Below are 20,699 nucleotides of genomic sequence, written 5' to 3' on the forward strand. Positions count from 1 at the left end.
TCCCTACTCACTCCACCCTACCTTAGCCTCACACAAAGATGATCATACCCTTGATTTTACAATCAACCACAAATGTATCACCTCTATGTTCAAGAAATTTGAAATTCTCTTATCTGGATATAATCTACTGCCTTTTCATGTCTGCCTCACTTACAAAACCCTAGTTTCCATCTACACATGACCTCCATTCCCTTTACCTCTCAATTCTCTCCTAATCATTCACTACCCCTTACACCAACCACTCTCTTCTCTTCTCTCCATTTTAGCCCCTTGATGAACCAATTTAATTATATACTGTCCTACTCTTTTGAATCCCTAGCCTTCTTATCATATCACTGATTATGTCCAACCAATCCTCAACCTTAGATCACTCCCACCATTCATCACCTTCACTCTTCCACATATGCTACTGAATGAAAGTGGAGAAAATCACATCACTATTCCATCTGGATCCACTACAAATTTTCATTACACAACTTCAACTTGACCTTCACTGCCACTAGGTAATCCTACTATGCCTCCTTTATCAACTCAATATCTCGTTCTCCACAGTGGCTCTTCCATACCTTTTTCTCCATTCTCAAATTTCCCCTCTCCCTTCCTCTTTCAACTGAGAAAATTGATTCATATTTTATGCAAAAATTGAGGTCCATCACCATTAACTCCCTCTTCTTCCCTCTTCTCCTCCTCCTATCATTTAGATGCCTTCTGCTTCTTTTTCTTCCTTTACTCCTGATAAAATGACCTTACTCCTTACCAAGTCCATCCCCTATATTTGTTCAAGTGATCCCGCTCCATCCTATCTCCTCCAACAGATTGTCCTTTCTGTCATCTCCATTTTTTCACTTATTTTCAATCTCTGGCTGTCTACTTGTTCATTTTCCACTACCTATAAACATATCTATATCTCCTCTATCCTAAAAAAATCCTCACCTGATTCTTTTATCTCACCTAACTCTTATCCTGTATGTCTTCTGCCTTTTGTAAACTCCTTGATAAGGTCATCTACAATAGGTGACTCCACTTTGTCTCCTGTCACTCTTTTCTTGATACCTTATAAACTGGTTTTTTACCGTATTTCACCTAACTTGCTCTCCCTAAAGTTACTAGTGATCCCTTAGTTGCCAAATCCAATGGGCTTTTCTCAGTCCTAATTCTCTTTGACTTCTGTAGCCTTTGACATTATTGATTACTCTCTCCTGGTCTTTTTCCTCCTTATCTGACCATTACTCTGCCTCTTTTGTCATATGCTCTTCCATATTATACCCTCTAACCATAGGTATCTCTCAGGGTTATGCCTTGAGTTCTCTTCTCTTTTTCCTCTATACTACTTCACTTGGTAATTTCATCAGCTCCAGTGGTTTTAATTACCATTTCTATGTTGGTAATTTTCAAAGCTACCTATCCTTCCCCAGTCTCTCTGCTGACCTCCAATCTCATATCTCCATCTGCTTTTAAGACATCTCAGACTGAAGATATCTTAAACTCAATATGTCTAAAATGGAACTTATTTTCTTTGCCCTAAGTACTCTCTACCTCTACCTTCTCTATGACTATAGGGGGCAACACCATGTTTCCATTCCCCCAGGTTTGCAAGTCATCCTGTACTCCTTACTATCTCTTACCTCTCATATCCAATTCGTTGCCAAAGCCTGTCAATTTCATCTTTGCAATATTTCTAATATATACCCCCTTCTGTACTCTGACACTGACACCACTCTAGTAGAGTCCCTCATCTTCTTGATGCCTGGATTATTGCAATAGCTTTCTTGTGTCTCTGCCTTTTTCCAAGTCTCTCCCCACTCCAATCCATCCTCCATTCATTATTTTCTTAAAGCACAAGTCCAGTCAAGTCACTCCCATTCCCAGAGGAATCCAGTGGGTTCCCTAGTACCTCCAGGATCAAATGCTAAATGCTCTGTTTGATATTCAAAACCTTCACTAGCCCCTTCCTACCTTTCCAATCTTCTTTCACCTTGCCTCCTAATACATACTCTTCAATCCAGTGATGCTAGCCTCTGGGCTATTCCATGAATGAGTACTCCATCTCTTGACTGGACGTTTTCTCTTGCCATCCTCCATGCCTGGGATTGTTTCTCACTCTTATTTCAACTACTGACCTCCCTGGCTTTCTTTAAGTCCCAACTAAAATCCCATCTTCTACAAGAAGTCTTCCCCAGCCCCTCTTAATTTCAGTGACTTCCATTTGTTAACTCTTTTCAGTTCATCCTGTATATATAGCTTGTTCTGCAAATATTTGTTTGCGCATTGTCTCCTCCACTAGACTGTAAATTCCTTGTGGTTAGGGACTGTCTTTTGCCTCTTGTTGTATCCCCTATGCATAGCACTGTATTTGGTGCTTAATAAATGCTGATTGATTGATTAGTAATTGCATATGGATTGATTGATTTAACATGAAATGCTCAATAGAAAGTTGGTGTCATGAGAACAGCATTCAGAAATGTGATGAGTGCCACAGAAGGAAACATAGAATCACAAGATCTCACCATTGGAAGATCTCTCTAAGACCATGTGGTTGTTAACCAAGAATCAATCAATCCATGAGTGCTCATTAAGAGCCTACTGTATTCCAGACACTATGTTAGGCACTGGGGCTATAAATGGAAAGAATGAAATCCATCCTCACAAAGAGCTTATATTCTAATGACTGGGGATGGGGGTGGGGGAGAGAGCAAGCCCATAGGAAAAAAAAATATATATATATAGACAGAATAAATACAAAGGTATACAAAATGGCTACATATAAGGTCATTTAAGAGAGAGGGAGAGAGAGAGAGAGAGGACACAAGCAGTTGGGGGAATCATGAAAGATTTCACTTAGAAAATGGTTCTTGAGCTGTGTCTTGATGGAAGGGAAGGACTCTGAGGCACAGGAAGGAAGAAGTGCATTCTAGGCACAGGGGTTAGCCAGCACAAAGGCAAAGAGATAGCAGATGGAGTGCCATGTATGAGAAGCAGGGAGATGTCCAGTTTAGTTGGTAAACAGAGAACAGGAGAAGCAGTAAAGTAAAAAGAACTAGGTAGTTCAGTGGCTAGCACATTGAGCACACAGTGTCAGGAAGACCTGGCTTCAAATCTGACCTCAGACATTTAAATAGTTGTGTGACCCTAGGCAAGTCACTTAACCTCTGTTTGCCTCAGTTTCCTTATTTGTAAAATGTGGATCATAATAGGACCTACTTCCCAGGGTTGTTGTGAGGATCAAGGGAAATAATAATTGTAAAGTCCTTAGCACAATGCCTGACACATAGTAGGTGTTATATCACTGTTAGCTATTATTGTTGTTATTATTATTAGAAAGATAGGCAGAGGCCGAGTGCTGAGAGGCTCTAAAAGCACAGAGGAGTTGGTGCTATATTATAGAAGCAGAATGAAAGTATGGATGATTCAAAAGAACTTTGTTTAAGGAAAATCACTTTGACTGGAATGGGGAGAGACTTGGGGCAGGGAGACCAATTAGGAGGTTGTTGGCAATAATACAAAAAAGAGAAAATGAAGGTATGGCCTAAAATGGTAGCTATATGGATGAAAAGAAGGGGGTGAATGAAGAAGATGCTATGAAGATAGGAATGGTAAGATTTGGCAAATGGATATGTGGGAGAACAAATGGTGACGGGTAATGATAAAATTATAAATCTTGAACACTGGAAGGATGAGGGTGCCTTCTACAGAATTATAAAAATTGGGTAGATGGGTGGGTTTGGGGGGATAAATCATGAGGTTCAGTGTTCAAAATGTTGAGGACAAGATGTCTCTGGGATATCCAGCTTAAAATGCCCAATAAATAATTGATGATGTTGGTCTGAGGCTAGCAGTAGGGATTGTGGCTGTGTCTGGATATGTAGATCTGGGAGTCATATGCATAGAGATGATAATTAAAGCAATGGGAGCTCATGATGGGGAGAGAGAGACAGAGAGACAGAGAGAGAGAGAGAGAGAGAGAGAGAGAGAGAGAGAGAGAGAGAGAGAGAGAGAGAGAGAGAGAGAGAGAGAGAGAGAGAGAGAGAGAGAAGACAGGGAAGGAAGGAGGAAGGAAGGAAGAAAGAAAGAAAGGAAAAAGAAAGAAAGAAAAGGGAGAGGGAAGGGGAGAGAGATAGAAAGAGGTGGGGAGAGAAAGAAGGAAGGAGAGAAAGAGAGGGAAGAAAGAGAGGAGGAAGATAGAGACAGAGACAGAGAAGGGAGGAGAGGGAGGGAAGGAGAGAGAGAGACAGAGAGAGAGAGAGAGAGAGAGAGAGAGAGAGAGAGAGAGAGAGAGTTACCAAGATGAAAAGGTTACCAAGAGTGGAGGGAGAGAAGAGAGCCTAGAACAAAACTTTGGAGAGTGCTCCCAGGCGCTATGATACCAATGATGATCCAGTCAAAGAGACTGAGAAAGAGTTGTCAGAAAGGGAGGAAGAAAACCAGGAGTGTAGGGTTATACAAATCTTAGAAAGGGAGATTAAGGACAAGGTGATCAACAGTGTCAAATACAACTGAGTGGTTAAGAAGGATTAGGACTGAGGGAGGAAAAAAACCATTAAATTTGTCAATTAAGAGATTTGTTGGTAACTTTGGAAAGAGCAATTTCAGTTGAGTGATGTGTTCAGGAGGCAGATCGCAAAGGGCTGAGGTGTGAGTGAGAGGAGAGGAAGGAGAGACATTGAGTATAGCCAGCTTTTCCAAGGAGTTTGGTTGAGAAAGGGAGGAGAGCTGATGAGGGATGTTAGCGTCTAGTGTGAGTTTTTAAGGATGAGGGAGACCTGAACATGTTTCAAGGAAGCAGGGAAAGAACCAATAGATAGTAAGAGACTGAAGATTTGATAGAGGAGGATGATTAAGGACACAATTTGCTGAAGAAAAAGGGAAGGGATCAGAACAAATACACTTGTAGAATGGTTGACTTTGGCACGAATGACCATCTCTGGCCTGGAAAGACTTCTATGAACTGATGGTGAGGAAAAGAGCAGAACCAGGAGAACTTTGTAAACAGCAACAACCACAGTGTGTGAGGAATTTTTCTGGTAGACTTAGCCCTTCACAACAATGCAAGGACCTAAAAAATTCCCAATGGACTCTTGAGGCAAAACACCTTCCACATCCAGAGAAAGAACTATGGAATTGGATCCCAGATAGAAATAGAAATAGATCATTTTCTCTTGTATTATGTTTTGTTTTGTTTTATGGTTTCTCCCATTCATTTTAATTCTTCTATTTAACATGACTAAGGTGAAAATGTATTTAATGGGAATGTATGGGTAGAACCTATATAAGATTGCACGCTGTCTTGGGGAGGGAGAAGAGAGGGAGGGGGGAAAGAGTGGAAGGGAGGGGAAAAATCTAAGATACATGGAAGTGATTGTAGAACACTGAAAACAAATAAAATAATTAAGAAAGAAAGAAAGACCATCTCTTTGAGAGAGGCTAGGACAAAGGAAGATAGACTGGAGAAAGGGGGAATTCAATTAATGAAGAGATGAAGAGATTCGGAGAGAAAAGAAACCATATGAATGGTGTCAGTTTTCTCAATAAAGTAAAAGGCTAAGTCCTCAGTTGAGAAAAAGAGATGCGGATAGGGAGATGCATAAAGCTCGAGAAGAGAAAATTTAGAATAACTTCCAGAGGACAGAGAGACATGGAATTAATTAAGAAATAAAAGAACTGCCTTGATGTAGTGAGCGTCTGACTGAGATTGGATAACATGAATTTGTAATGGATCCAGGAATGATTATATTATTTCCTCCACCGCTCTTCAGGGCCTTTAAGCAGAAATAGAGAAGGAGATGGAGGGAGTAATTCAAGGCTGAACTCTGGCATCAGAAGAGTAGTGACAGGTCAAGGGATTCAGGAGCAGAGAACCATGGGAGTTGAAATGGCTAACCACTGGGTTGAGGTTGGAGAGGAGGAAAGTGAAGTCAGAGCAGGAGTAATGGCTTGAGAAAGTACTGAGAGGTGGAGAGATTGGATCAAGTGCTTACTAAAAGCTAGGTGACTAATTCCATGAAAACAAATAACAGGTTTCAATGGGATGTTATAGCCTGGTATACTGTCCTCCTTATCTCCAGTTCCCATCCTTCTTCACTTCCTTCAAGTCCCAACTAAAATTCTACCTTCTACAGGGAGTCTTTTCCAGTTGTCCTTTAAGTTTGTGCCTTCCTTTGATTGATTATCCCCAATTTGTCCTCTCTATAGTTTATTTATACATAACTGTTTTCATTTGGTCTCCCCCATTAGACTGTGAGCTCCTTGAGACCGGGGATTATCTTTGGCCAGCGCTTAGCACAGTGTCTGCCATCTAGTAGGTGTTATCTAAACGCTCATTGAATGACTGATTGACATATTGGAGAGTCAGTTTCTAATTAGACGAAGGCATATTTATGGGTAATAGTAGGATCTACTGTGTGACCATCTCTATGTGTGCCTGAGGTGGAGCAGAGGAATAGGTCATAGAATTTCAGGAGGTTGAAGAATTGGGAGAAAGCTAGGGCTGATGCTGAGAATGCCTATAGCTGGCAGAGCCAAGCCCAAAGAAACTGCAATTTTACTATTCATGAGTTCTAAGTGACCATGTGGCATTGCTATTCCAGAGAGAAAGTTTCTGAAAGAAAAGATGGGTAAGAGGAGCCAGGTAGAAATCAAATGAGGGGCTTGGTCATGAAGTTCAGAGAGGGGTGTGTGTGTGTGTGTGTGTGTGTGTGTGTGTGTGTGTGTGTGTGTGTGTGTGAGAGAGAGAGAGAGAGAGAGAGAGAGAGAGAGAGAGAGAGAGAGAGAGAGAAAGACAGATGGATACAGAGAGAGAAAGAGAGGGAAAAGGGAGACAGACACACACACAGAGATAGACACAGAAAGAGACAGACAGAAAGAGAGAGAAAGAGGAGACAGAGAAAGAAAGAAGGGGGGAGAGAGGGAGAGGGGAAGGTGGAAGGAGGCAGGGAGAAGGCAAGAGAGGAGAAAGGGAGAGGAGAAAGAGAGAGAAAAGAAAACAGAGAAAAAGAAAGAGACAGAAAGAGAAAGATAGATTGAAAAGAGGTAGCTGGGAGCAGAAGTAATGGCTAAGTCCTTTGCCTGTTAGATTCTGCTCCAGAACTGGATACAAGTCGGACCACTGAGAGAGTTTAGTGAGGAGGTTCATCCTAGGATCGGCTGCACAGCTGATTTGCATTGATTGATTCCATGCCTCTAGCCCTGGGAAATGAACCTTGAAAGGAACACTAGGATGAGACACTAACCTTCTTTGGGTAACTGTTCGAATATACCATAGTATATACAACAAATACTAGAGGATGTAATAAGGAGCCTCAGGCCTCATCTACCTCACTTGCAAAAGCCAACAGGATCTGTCCTACACTCACTGTTGTTATAGCCTGGGGCATAGGAGAGCCTGGCTTTATAAGAAAACCAGTATCTAAAGACGCAGATTGGCCAGAAAGATAAGATGGTTTCCCAGTGGTTCTTCTCTTTTAAAAAAAGATCACAGTAATGATTACAGCACTTCCTTAATGACTGAAATCCTAAAATATACTTTGAATATGATTCAATTTACACAAATAATGATAATAACAGCTAACATTTATAAATGAATAGAGACAGCTAGTTGGCATAGTGGCTAGAGCACTGGACTTAGTGTAAGACAGACCTTAGTGCAAATCCTCCCTCATATACTTACTAGCTGTGTGACTTTGGATAAATCTCTTAACTTCCTTCAGACTCAATTTCCTTTTCTGTAAAATGGGAGCAGTAACAGCATCTAATTTGCAAGGTTGTTGTGAGGATTAAAGGAGATAATATATGTAAAACGCTTTGGACACTGCACTATTTAAATTCTAGCTATTATTTTTCAAGTTTCACAAAGCACTTTACATGCCTAATCTCGGTGCTATTACTGTTCCTCTGTTTTTTTTCAGATGAGGAAACTGAGTCTGAAAGGTCAAGGTCACTCAGCTATTAAGTGTCTGAAGCAAGATTTAAATGTGAACTTTGTTTGTGCATAGCCTCTCAGGAACCTGTTGCTCAAAATGAATTATATCTCTCAATGCCAAAGTTCTGTCTAAGGCTGCACTATCCCAACCCAGAAATTCAGCCATTAATTAATTTATTTTTCACACTCAGGTTTGATAGTTGCCGTTTGCAGGAGAGAGATGGCATAATATATTCAAAAGAGGAATGGGTTTAGAAAGAGGAAAAGGGAGGGAATAAGCATTTGTTAAGCACCTACTATGTGCCAAGTGTTTTACAAATATTTCATTTGATCTGGGAGACTAGAGAGATCTGGTTCCTAGAACTAACTCTGCCACTACTCAGATATGTCTGGGGCAAGCTACCTGACCTCTCTGGTCCTCAGTTTCCTCTTCTATAAAGCAAGAGTTTGAACAAGTTGTGTTATTTCCCGGCTCTGACATTTTCTATTCCAAGATCTTTTCCAGTTCTAACATTCAATGTTCTAGGGCTCCTCCCACTCTGACTTTCTAGATTTTAAGATCCCTCCCATCTCTAGCATATCTGTTTTCTAGGTCCCTTACAGAACTGGCATTCTATATTCCATGTTCCTTCCAGCTGAGACCCATCTCAGCTCTAATATCCATGTTCCAAGAACACTTATGATTATGACATTCTATGATCTGTATTCTAAGATGCCTTCCAGCTCTGGAGTTCTGTGTTCCATGTTTTTAAGTCCCTTCAGGTTCTGACATTCTATGTTCTAAGGCACCTGCTGCCTCTGCCGCTCCTTGAGTCTAAGAGACAATAAGTAGTGAATGCCTGGATTAAGAAGATGAGAATGAAAAAATCAATCTCAAAAAAAATAGTTCACATCTTGATAATGATGGTGAGGAACTAATCAAGGGGCTGGGAACATCCAATTCCCCTGTAATTAATGCAATTTCATGCTGAGCTATGCTCAGATCTGAGTTTAACACTACCCAATGGAAAGGGAGGCTATTTTCTGCCAGATTTTCACAACGGTCTGGTTTTCCAGGCTTTGGAAAGAGAAGCAAAGAAAATCTATATGATGCAGTTGAAAGGATATTAACCTGGAGCCAGAAGACCTGGATGTAAGTTTGCTTCCCCTAATAATGGTAACTGACAGTCATAGGACTGGGATAGAGTTTGGCTCTAAGATTTTATACCCTCCCTCTGGGGAAACAAGTCCCTCTACCAATATAAGTTGGCATTTCTCTGCCAATGACATTCAGCTGTCCCTGAGGCATTGTGAATCACCCAGGGTCACACACCCAGTATGTGTCAGAAACTGGATTTGAACTCAGGTGTTCCTGGGCCAGATCTCTCTTCTCTGATCCACACTGTCTCTTGATGATTTTCACATAGTGCTTTCAGGTTTATAAATGCTTTCCATTCATTATCTCCTTTGAGTCTCTCAGCAACCTTGGGAAGGCAGAAACTCCAAATTATTATTATCTGCATTGCACAGTTGAGGAAACTGAGGCTTAGAAAGGTTCAGAGACTTACCAGTGGCCACAGACTTATAAATGTCAGAAGTAGGCTCTTCAAGATTCCAAGACCACTATACTGTCTGGCATCTAGGTGGTGCAATGGATTGGGCAACCGGTCTGGAATTTGGAAGACGAGTTCAAATCCTGGAAGTTCGAGATCCGGAAGTCAGGAAGACATGAGTTCAAATCCAACCTTAGACACTAGCTCTGTGACCCTAGGCAAGTCATTTAACTTCTCTGGGCCTTTATTTCCTCATTTGTAAAATAGAGATAGTACCTTCTTCCCAGGATAGTGGTGAGGATTGAATGAGATAATCATTATAAAGTGCTGAGACTTTAGTAAGCACTTTATAAATGGCAACTCTTATCATTAATATACTGTGCCACATACTAGGTTGCTGGTGACCTTCTTCTAGCTTGCTGACCAGTAAGATGAGGAAGGTTTGGACTAGATAAATCATCTGCGATGTAGCCTGAGATTACATATCTTGGATTTGATATTTCCTGGCTTGGGCAAGTCATGTAACCCTTGTACCCAGCAGTTTTCTCCACTGCAGGAGGGAAATAAGCATTTATTAAAGATCTACTAGGCACTGTCCTAAAAGCTTCACATATTCCTCATTTGATCCTTACAGCAACCCTGGGAGGTAGGTGTTATTATCAATTATTCCCATATTATAAATGAGGAAATTGAGACAAATAGCTCAAATGACTTGCCCAGGGTCACATAGCTAGGAAATGTCTGAGGCTGAATTTGAACTTAGGTCTTCCTGACTTCAGAGAGGCCTGGAGAGACTTATGTGAACTGATGCTGAGTAAAAGAAGCAGAACCAGGAGAACTTTGTACAAAACAACAACCACGGTGTGGGAGGAATTTTTCTGGTAGGTGTAGTACTTCATTGCAATACAAGGACTTAAAAAATTCCCAATGGTCTCTTAAGGCAAAATGCCTTCCACATCCAGAGAAAGAACCATGGAATTCGATCACAGAATGAAGCAGATCATTTTCTTTTGTATTATGTTTTGTTTTGCTTTGTGATTTCTCCCACTCATTTTAATTCTTCTATGCAACATGACTAAGAGGAGAATGTATTTAACAGGAATATATGTGTAGAACCTATAGAAAACTGTATGGTGTCTCAGGGAGGAAGTGGGGAGGTAGCGGGAAAGGAGGGGAGGGAGGGAAAAATCTAAGAAATATGGAAATGATTGTAGAGCACTAAAAACAAATAAAATAATTAAAAAATTAAATAAAAAAGAAGATAATTTAATGAGATTTGGTGAAAGAAAATAATGATAATAAAAAATAGTGATATCAACAAAAAAAAAAAGAACTTACATCTTCCTGACTGCACACCCAGAGCTCTATGCTACCAAACTGCCTCTAGATTAGAGACTTCTAGTCTGCCTCCCTCACAGAATAATTGTTAGAACTGAATGATCTAACATTTGTAGAGTGCTGTATAACTGTAAAGGACTGTAGAAATGAGAGCCAATGTTATTTGTACAAAGGAAATCTTCAGCAAAACTGACAGTTACAGAGTTTGTCTTCAGTGTCTTGCCCCTTGCATTTCATTCCATGACTATTTCCCAAGTATCGTAAGCCTGTCTGTAGCCTGTCTGGATATCCTAGCACAATAGACCCTTAACCTTTGCTTCCTTCCTATGGTACAGTGGAAAGAGTACTGCTTTCAGAGTCTGAGAACCTGAGTTCAAATCTTGCCTCTGGAATGTATTCTCTGGGTGACTTTAAATAAGTTATTTAATGTAATAGGGCCTTAGTTTCAAGGGAATTCCATTTGAGATTGAGGAAGGGCCATGCCTGCCTTTACTTCTCTCCTGGCACTTCTCCTGACTCTCTGGCCTTCACCATCATGCTCCTACATGGGCATGATCCTTCTTAGCCTCCTCCTTTCCAATGAAATCCCAAGTCCACTAGTCATCCCTACATATATTTCTTTTAAAATGCAACAACAGCACTGCACATTGTAGAAAGCCACCACTTCTTGACCAAGATCTCTTTCCTGTTCTTTTTATCTTAAAATGTTTAAGATAGTTGGTGATTGCAGAATTCTTTTCAAAAGAAAAAGAGTAATGAGACCCACAGAAACCAAACAGATACAAGAAGATGACATTGACCCTCAACTCTCTTCTTCCATCCATTTATCTCAATCTACTTTTCATTAGGTCATTTATGTGCTTGCTCTCTCCAGATAATTGACATTTATATAGAGCTTGAAAGTTTGTAAATCCCTTTATGAAAACTACCTTAGAGCACTGTGAGGATTAGGACTATCTTTTTTTAATTGAATTATTTTATTTATTTTCAGTGTTCAACAATCACTTCCATATACCTTAGATTTTTTTCCATTCCCTACCCATCCTTCCCCCTTCCCTCCCCACTCCCTCTCTGAGACGGCATACAATCTTATATAGGTTCTAGACGTACATTTCTATTAAATGCATATTGCATAGAAGAATTAAAATGAATAAGAGAAACCATAAAACAAACAAAATAAAACACAATATAAAAGAAAATGGTCTGTTTCTATCTGTGACTCAGTTCTACAGTTCTTTCTCTGGATGTGGAAGGCATTTTGCCTCAGGAGTCCATTGGAAATTTTTTAAGTCCATGCATTTCAATGAAGTACTAAGTCTACCAGAAAAATCCCTCACACATTGTGGTTGTTGCTGTGTACGAAGTTCTCCTGCTTCTACTCCTTTTGCTCCGCATCAGTTCATATAAGTCTTTCCAGGCTTCTATGAAGTCTTCCTGTTCATTGCTTCTCATAGCACAATAGTATTCCATTATATTCATATACCACAACTTGTTGAGTCATTTCCCTATTGATGGGCATCCCCTTGATTTCCAGTTTTTAGCCACTATAAAGAGAGCTGCTATAAATATTTTTGGACATATGAGACCCTTTCTCATTTCTATGATCTCTTTGGGATACAGTTCCAGAAGCAATATTGCTGGGTCAAAGGGTATGCACATTTTTGTAACCTTTTGGGCATAGTTCCAAATTGCTCTCCAGAATGGTTGGATCAGCTCACAGCTCCATCAACAGTGAATTAGTGTTCCAACTCTCCCATATCTTCTCCAACATTCATCATCTTCCTGTTTTGTCATGTTAGCCAATCTAATAGGTATGGTGTAGTACCTCAGAGTTGTTTTGATTTGCATCTCTCTAATAAATAGTGATTTAGAATATTTTTTCATATGATTATAGATAGCTTTAATTTCATCCTCTGAAAATTACCTGTTCATATCCTTTGACCATTTATCAATTGGGAAATGACTTGTATTCTTGTATATTTGACTCAGTTCTCTATATATTTTAGAAATGAGACCTTTATCACAGATACTAGTTACAAAAATTCTTTCCCAGTTTTCTGCTTCCCTCCTAATCTTGGTTGCATTGGGTTTGGTTGTGTAAAAACTGTTCAATTTAATGTAATCAAAATTATTCATTTGCACTTCATAATGTTCTCTGTCTCTTGTTGTGTCATAAATTTCTCCATTCTCCATAAAGCTGACAAATACACTATTCCTTGCTCCCCTAATTTGTTTATAGTATCAATCTTTATACCTAGATCATGTATCTATTTGGACTTTATTCTTGTGTACAGTGTCAGGCATTGGTCTATGTCCAGTTTCTGGCATATTGTTATCCAGTTTTCCCAACAATTTTTGTCAAACAGTGAGTTCTTATCCCAGAAGCTGGGGTCCTTGGGTTTATTAAACAGTAGATTGCTATATTCATTAACTACTGTGTCTTGAGCGCCTAACATATTCCACTGGTCTACCCCTCTGTTTCTTAGCCAGTGTTGATTGGTTTTGATGATTGTGGCTTTATAATACAACTTGAGATCTGGTAGGGCTAGGCCACCTTCCCTAGCATTTCTTTTCATTAGTTCCCTTGATATTCTGGATCTTTTGTTCTCCCAAATGAATTTTGACACTTTTTTCTAGCTCTGGAAAATAATTATCTGTTAGTTTGATTGGTATGGCACTGAATAAGTAAATTAAATTAGGTATAATTGTCATTTTTATTACATTAGCTCGGCCTACCCATGAGCAATTGATGTTTTTCCACTTATTTAGATCTGACTTTATTTATGCAAAAAGTGTTTTGTAATTGTGCTAATATAGTCCCTGGGTTTGTTTTGGCAGGTAGATTCCCAAATATTTTATAGTGTCTACTGTAACTTTAAACAGGATTTCTCTTTCTATCTCTTGTTGTTGGGCTTTGTTAGTGATATACAGAAATGCAGATGATTTATGTGCATTTATTTTGTAAGCTGTAACTTTGCCAAAATTATTATTTCAAGTAGTTTTTTTACTTGATTCTCTGGGATTCTCTAAGTATATTTCATCATATCATCTGCAAAGAGTGATAACTTAGTTTCTTCTTTGCCTGTTCTAATTTCTTCAATTTCTTTTCCTTCTCTTATTGCTACAGCTGACATTTCTAGTACCATATTGAATAACAGTGGTGATAATGGATATCTTTATTTCACCCCTGATTTTATTGGAAATGCATCTAGCTTGTCCCCATTGTATGTAATGCTTGTTGATGGTTTCAGGTAGATGCTGCTTATTATTTTATGGAAAGTTCCATTTACTCCTATGCTTTCCAGTGTTTTCAATAAGAATGGGTGTTGTATTTTATCAAAAATATTTTTTGCATCCATTGAGATAATCATGTGATTTCTGTTAGTTTTGTTGTTGATATAATCAATAATGCTAATAGCTTTTCTAATATTGGACCAGCCCTACATTCCTGGTATAAATCCTACCTGATCACAATGTATTATTCTCATGATAAGTTGCTGAATTCTTTTTGCTTATATCTTATTTAAAATTTTTGCATCTATATTCATTAGAGAAATTGGTCTATAATTTTCTTTCTCTGTTTTGGCTCTTCCTGGTTTAAGTATCAGAACCATATATGTATCATAGAAAGAATTTGATAGGATTCCTTCTTTGACAATTTTCCCAAATAGTCTATATAGTATTGGAATTAACTGTTTTTTAAATGTTTGATAGAATTCACTTGTAAATCCATCTGGCCCTGGAGATTTTTTCCTAGGAAGTTCATTGGGGGCTTGTTCAATTGCCTTTTCTGAGATGGGGTTATTTAAGTGCTCAACTTCCTCTCCTGTTACTCAGCCTTTATTTTGGTTACTGATTCACACACACTCAGGGGCCTTTTAGACCTTGTTGAAATCAGCGATGTCAATGCTCTGCATATAATCTTTGAACTTGGTGATCTCCTTCTCCAGGGTGTCTGTGCCCACCTTGTCATCCTTTACCACACACTGGATCTGCAGCTTCCAAATGCCATACCCCACAGGCACCAACTTGGAGCCTCCCCAGACCAATCCATCCAACTGTATGGAGTGGACTCACTCTTCCAACTTTGCCATGTCTGTCTCATCATCCCAAGGCTTGACATCTAGGAGGATGGAAGACTTTGCAATCAGCCCTGGCTTCTTGGACTTCTCTGCATACTGCTGAAGGCTTTCTTCCCAAAGGCAGGCTTCCTCCTTGTCTTCTTCCTCATCATCGCTACCAAACAAGTCAATATCATCATCTTCATCTTCTCTCTGCTGGGGTGGCTGCCTTCTTAGCAAGTTATGTGGTGAGTAGCTCCACTTTCTGTGTGGGAGATACATGCTGAGCCTGAGAAGCCAGAGAGCAGTGGGAAAGGGAGCATTTCTCCAGGGTGCACAGCCTGATTTCAAGCTTGGAGATGGTGAGCTATAGGTCCTGAATCACACTCTGAAGACTCTGGTTCTCTGCCTCTAAATTGGAAATTGTGGTGACCAACTTACTATGGTCCCCACTGTGACCACTGAAAGAGTTGGTGCTTGTGCTTCTGGCCAGTGATTTCTGGATATCCTCCCTGGCTCTGGCAATGTCACGAAGGATCACACTGGTGCCATTCTCTTGTTGGGAAGAGACAGGCACAGGACCATTCATCTGCTCATAGAACTTTCTCTCTGTGTCATCGTACTTGAATTTGTCAAACCAGATCTTCTCATGTACCAGGAAGCTGGAGGCCATCTTCACTCCATGAGAAGGGAGGGCAGCAGCAAAAGGTGAGTCCCAAAGCCAATCTAGCAGGAAATGGTGGGGAAAGGGCAATTTAAAATAATCATCCATCTCATTTAGATTGTCAAATTTATGGGCATACAGTTGGGCAAAATAATTTCTAATTATTGTTTTAATTTCCTCCTCATTGGAGGTTAGTTCACCCTTTTCATTTCTGATATTGATAATTTGGTTTCCTTCTTTCTTTTTTTTTTAATCAAATTGACCAAAGGTTTATCAATTTTATTGGTGTTTTCATAAAACCAAATCTTAGCTTTATTTTTTAGTTCAATAGTTTTCTTAATTTCAATTTTATTAATCTTTCCTTTGGTTTTCAGTATTTCTAATTTGGTAATTGCTTGGGGATTTTCAATTTGTTCTTTTTCTAGTTTTTTCAACTGCATGCCCAATTCATTGATCTCCTCTTTCTCTATTTTATTCATGTAGATATTCAAAGACATAAAGCTTCCCCTAAGAACTGCTTTTGCAGTATCCATAAGATTTGGTAGGTTATCTCATTATGGTAAGTTCCTTGAATGAAGTTGTTAATTGTTTCTATAATTTGGTGTTTAACTCACTCATTCTTTAGGATTAGATTGTTTAGTTTTCAATTAACTTTTGGTTTATATTTCCATTGCCTTTGATTACATATAATTGTTATTGCATTATGATCTGAGAAGGATGCATTGACTATCTCTACCTTTCTACACTGGATTGTGAGGTTTTTATATATATTTTATTATATTTATTATATAATATTATATTTATAATATATAATAATATATTTATATATTTATTATATATTTTCTATATGTGCTATGTACCGCTGAAAAAAAGTTATATTTCATTCTCTCCCCATTCAATTTTGTCCCAAGATCTATCATATCTACCTTATCCATAGTTTTATTCACCTCCTTAACTTCTTTCTTGTTTATTTTGAGGTTAGATTTATCAAGTTCAGAGAGGGACAGGTTGAGGTCCCCCACTAGTATAGTTTTGCTGTCTATTTCTTCCTGTAACTCCCTTAACTTCTTCTCTAAGAATTTGGATGCTATATGCCACTTGAAGCATATATATTTAGTAATGAATTTGCTTAGTTATCTATGGTGCCTTTTAGCGGGATATAGCTTCCTTCCTTATCTCTTTTGATTAGATCTATTTCTACTTTTGCTTTGTCTGAGATTGGGATTGCTACTCCAACCTTTTATCTTTATTCTGTGTGTGTGCCCCTGTTTCAAATGTGTTTCTTGTAAACAATATATTGTTGGATTATGGTTTTTAATCCATTCTGCTGTCTGTCTCCATTTTATGGGAGAGTTCATCCCATTCATATTCACAGTTATGATTACTGTCTATATCTTTCCCTCCATCTCCTTTCCCCTTGTTTATGCTTTCAGTTCTCCCTTCTCCCTTCCCCTCCACAATAGTTTTAATTTTTGACCACCACCTCCCTCAGTCTTCCCTCTCTTCTTTCAGCTCCCCCTTTTACTCCCCTTTTCCCTTATTACTTCTTCCCTCCCTTTTAGCCTCCTCTCTTTTCCTTTCCCCTTCCGCTCCTACTGCCTATAGAGCTAGTTGTATTTCTATACTTAACTGAGTTTGTTGTTTCCTCCTTGAATCCAATCAGATGAGAGTACCTCTCAAACAATGCTCATCTCCCTCCCCTCTTTCCCTCTACTGTAATATATTTTTGTGCCTCTTCCTGTGATGTAATTTATTGTTTTCTGCCTCCTCCTTTTTACATCTCCCATTATAATCCTTTTGCACCCTTAAATCACATTTGTTATCATCATATCATTTAATGTGAGTATAAACCCACTCCCTCTATCTACGTATATCCCTTATATATATATATTATAATATACAATAAATATACAATTTAATATACATATACATATAATAAATATACAATTCTCAAGTTTAGCAAGTATCATCTTCCCTTATAGGGATGTAAACAGTTTGCTCATGTTGAGTAACAAGGTTTTTTTCAAGTTTTTTTCCCCTTGTTTGCCTTTTTATGCCTCTCTTGAGATCTACGCTTGAAGATCAAATTTTCTATTGAGTTCTGGCCTTTTCATCAGCAAGGTCTGGAAATCCCTCATTTCACTGAATGTCCATCTCCTTGCCTGAAATATTATGTTCAACTTTGCTGGGTAATTAATCCTTTGTTGTAGTCTCAGCTCCTTTGCCTTATCATATTTCAATCCTTTGATCTTTTAATGTAGAAACTGCAAGGTCCTGTGTGATCCTGACTGTAGCTCCTCGATATTTGAATTGTTTCTTTCTGGCTGCCTGAAGTGTTTTCTCCTTCACTTGATAGTTTGGAATTTGGCAATGATATTCCTTGGTGTTTTTAGTTTTGGATCCTTTTCAGGAAGTGAATGGTGGATCCTTTTGATGACTATTTTGCCCTCTGGATCTCGGACTTCTGGGCAATTTTCCTTGATGATTTCTTGGATGATATTGTCCAGGCTCTTTTTTTTTCATCATGGCTTTCTGGTAGACCAATAATTCTTAGATTTTCTCTCCTGCATCTATTTTCCAGGTCAGCTGTTTTTCCAATTAGATATTTTTACATTTTCTTCTATCTTTTCATTCTGTAGATTCTGTTTGATTGATTCTTGATGTCTCATAGATTCATTAGCTTCTACTTGCCTGATTCTAATTTTTATCAAATTGTTTTCTTCAGTTAACTTTTGCATTTCCTTTTCCATCTGTTCAATTGTTCCTTTTAAGAAGTTATTTTCTCCAGTTAGGTTTTGTACTTCTTTTTCCATTTGTCCAATTGTCCTTTTAAATTCGTCCATGATTTCTTTTTTCATATTTTTGAAGTCATTGGTCAGTTTTTCTTCTATTTCTCTAATATGGCTTTTAAAATTCTTTCTGAGCTCTTCCAAGAAGGCTCTTTGTGCTTCAGACCAGTTCATATTCCCTTCTGAAGTTTCAGATGGGAGTACAGTCTCTATGCTGACCTCTTTGGTATTGGTGTTTTGGTCCTTGTCCCCACAGAAGGATTCTATGATCTTTTCTTTTCTGGTTTGCTTCTTACTCATGATAATTATCCTTCTCCTGACTTTTAAAGTAGATCTCTGTGTCTGGGGCAAAGGGGACTCTGTTCCATAGTTCTTGTGCCTAAAACTTGAGGCTTTGTGCGTTGTGGCCTCTGTTCTTTCAGCTAGAAGCTAAAATGCTACAGCTTACCTGGTGCTGAGCTGGCTGGTGTTGAAAAGCAGAGACCAGGTGAGGTCTTTTTAGGTTTCCCCGCAGTTACCTTGGAGATAGTTTGTTAAGTGTGGGGGAGGGGTGGTCTGATTACAGGAGGACTGCTCTGTTGAGCTAGAGCATAGGCAAGCTCAGCAGTTGGTGATCCCATCTGCACTAGTGTCTTCCCCATTCCCCTGGGGGTGCTGAGGAACCCCTGGGGTCCTGGTGTTGGCGGTTACGGGCTTCATCCCTCTGAGGCTCAGGATCTTCTCCCAGTTTACTGAGGTAGGACTGTCTGGGACAACTCTGTTCCTGCACTGGTCCCCTTCAGCCACAGGAAGAGGGACCCTCCTTAGCAATCTTCCTAGCCTCACGGGCTAAAAGACTATTTACCTCTTCTGCTGCTCCCACTGTACCAAGGTTTTTCCCAGGGAGATATTCTCTGGGCTTGTCAAGGTCAACAAGGGGAGGGAAGTAGCAATTACCAATCACTCTGCCATCTGAGGTTGGAACTATGTTACTCATCTCTGGTCTTCCTCTTAGCACAGAGCCCCAAACATTGTAATCTTCTCTGAGAACCCTGACCAACTACTTTTCCCTCTGCCAACTTCTTTTTCAATAGTGGGGTGTTTAGGTAGCACAGTGGTTAGAGTGTTTGGGCCTGGAGTCAGGAAGATTCATCTGGCCTCAGACACTTGCTGGCTATGTGACCCTGGGCAAATCACCTGCTTGTCTTAGTTTCCTCATTTGTGAAATGAACTGGAGAAGGAAATGGCAAATCACTCCAGTATCTTTGCCAAGAAAACCCCAAATGGGGTCATGAAGAGTCAGACATGAGTGAAATGCCTGAGCAACAGCAACAACTTCCCCCTTTAGAATGTAAAGCTTGCTGAAGGCAAGAATTAAATTTCTGCCTGTATTTGCATCTGCAGCAATAAGCAGAGCGTCTGGTACATATAGTAACTAATTAATCAATGCCTGTTGACTAGATGAGACTTGACTTAACTTGACTAGGGTACAGATTAGATGGCATGAGCTCTATATACGCCTCCTATGACTTATTCTCCCAGGGCTATTCCAGGGACAGGAACTACTGGTGTTTTAAAAACTGAGATTCTGACACATCTGCCTTTGAAGGGGATAAAATAGCCTTACCCAAAAAAGAACACAAGGTTTCCACAATCAGAGGACTGCCCTCCCTCCTTTTGCATAAATCAGAGCTATGGGACCATGGGGCTAACAGAATGCTATCAGACTCTCCAACCAGAAGCTCCAGTAGCAAAGCATGGTCATTGCTTTCTCCAGGCTTCCCAGAGTTTGACCAGTACAACCTTGGATGAAATTCACCAGCCAACTTTTCCTAGTCTTCCCTCAGTTGAGCCCCAAATTCTTGGGTTACTGTTTCTCTCAGATTCTCCTCTGTACTTGAATCTATCCTGCTATAGCTGTGACCTTGGGCAAGATCCATCACTTCTTGGTCTCAGTTTCTCAGTTGTAAAATGAAGGCACTGGACTAGATGACCTCTAAGGTGACTTCTGGCTCTATATCAGTCATTCCATGAACTTTGTCATTCATCCTAAATGTGCTTAGGGTTTTGTTTTTGTTTGTTTTTTCCCATCTGTATATTCATTTCTTCAACCAACACTTATTAAGTAACTTATTTGTAAGAACCTCTGCTCAGCGTCAAGATGGATATAAACAAGAATAAAACATTCTCCACCTCCCACCATCATGAAGTTCATATGCTATTATTAATAACAGTTCCAATTTCTGTGGTACCTAAAGTATACAAAATATTTTCCTGTCAGGTAGGGAGTATAAAGACTATCATGATCCCCATTTTACAGGAAGAAACTGAGGATCAGAGAGGTGCTGTGACTTCCCTAGGGTCACACAGCTAGTACATGACAGAACCAAAATTTGAACCCAATTTCTTGACTCCAAGTCA

At 39.4% G+C, this 20,699-nt stretch overlaps 1 pseudogene; it reads right to left on the reverse strand.

The window, feature by feature from the left end:
• Positions 1-14,663: 14,663 nt before the first annotated feature.
• LOC140508620 (elongation factor 1-delta-like) lies at positions 14,664-15,522 on the reverse strand (annotated as a pseudogene).
• Positions 15,523-20,699: the final 5,177 nt, after the last annotated feature.

This window comes from Notamacropus eugenii, chromosome 5 (assembly GCF_028372415.1).
Source record: "Notamacropus eugenii isolate mMacEug1 chromosome 5, mMacEug1.pri_v2, whole genome shotgun sequence".
Taxonomy (NCBI): domain Eukaryota; kingdom Metazoa; phylum Chordata; class Mammalia; order Diprotodontia; family Macropodidae; genus Notamacropus; species Notamacropus eugenii.